Source organism: Orycteropus afer, unplaced genomic scaffold (genome assembly GCF_000298275.1).
Source record: "Orycteropus afer afer isolate SDZICR_OR568_19922 unplaced genomic scaffold, OryAfe1.0 scaffold21807, whole genome shotgun sequence".
Classification (NCBI taxonomy): domain Eukaryota; kingdom Metazoa; phylum Chordata; class Mammalia; order Tubulidentata; family Orycteropodidae; genus Orycteropus; species Orycteropus afer.
Window position 1 is genome coordinate 1 of NW_006943394.1, and position 1,148 is coordinate 1,148.

Genomic DNA, 1,148 nt, shown 5'->3' on the forward strand with positions numbered 1-1,148 from the left:
AAAAAAAAAAAAAAAAGACATTAATCAAGACTTTATTTTTGACTGTCAATGCAAACCACATTTTCCTACTGGGACAATGCTAACGAAACAAGTAATGAAACAGAGCGCCCTCCAGAAGCAAACCCTGAATGATATTTTGTATTAGTCTCTATTCCTTAATAGGATTTTGCATCTGGCTGGTAGTTTCCAAACTTTAATGACAGTATATAGAAGGCTCCCTGTAGAAGTGCTCACTCACTCACTCACTGCCATCTAGTTGATTCTGATTCATAGCGACCCCCATTGGGTTTCTGAGGCAGTAAATCTTGACGGAAGTAGTTTATCCTGCCTGCCTTCTGCAGAGAAGCTGATGGGTTTGAACCGCCAGCCTTCTGCTTAGCAGTCAAATGCCTCAGGCACTATACCACCAGAGCTAAAAAATATGGCACACTTCATGAATTTGCATGTCATCCTTGCACAGAGGCCATGCTAATCTTCCCTGTATCGTTCCAATATTAGTATATGTGCTGCCAAAGTGAGCACTGTTGTTGTTGTTATTATGTGCCGTCGAGTTGGCCCTGACTCATAGCGACCCCTCCTTGATTAGTATGAATGGTGAAAGGCAATTTACTGTTGAAGAATGTGTTTGCTAGAAAATCAACACACTGAGAGGGAGAGCTATACATACCCAGCTCTGACAACAGATAGCAGTAAACCATCCAAAGATAAAAGAATATTTGAAGATAGCACTCCATTCACTCACAGATAAAATACTTTAAAACTTTATCTCAAAACAAGCTATATATCAAGCTATAGTACTAGAATGAGTCTTAACATGATCACTTGGTATTATAAAACAATAATACCAATTAAGGAGCTCTGGTAGCATAGTGGCTAAGGCACTTGACTTCTAACCAGAAGGCTGGCGGTTCAAACCCACCAGCCACTCCTCGGAAGGAAGATGGGGCAATCTACTTCCGTAGTGATACTGCCTCGGAAACCCAACGAGGGGTCGCCAGGAGTCGGGTCCGACTCGAGGGCACATAACAACAACATAGGACAGAGTAGAACTGCCCCCATGGGGTTTCCAAGGCTGTAATCTTTATGGAAACAGACTGCCACATCTTTCTCAGCAGTGCAGCTGGTGGGTTGAAACCATGAGCCTTCCA

General features: G+C 42.8%; 1 non-coding gene across 1 annotated transcript; it reads right to left on the reverse strand.

The window, feature by feature from the left end:
* Positions 1-415: 415 nt before the first annotated feature.
* LOC122152149 lies at positions 416-522 on the reverse strand. Its single transcript, XR_006164414.1, has one exon. It is a non-coding gene; the product is annotated as a U6 spliceosomal RNA (small nuclear RNA).
* Positions 523-1,148: the final 626 nt, after the last annotated feature.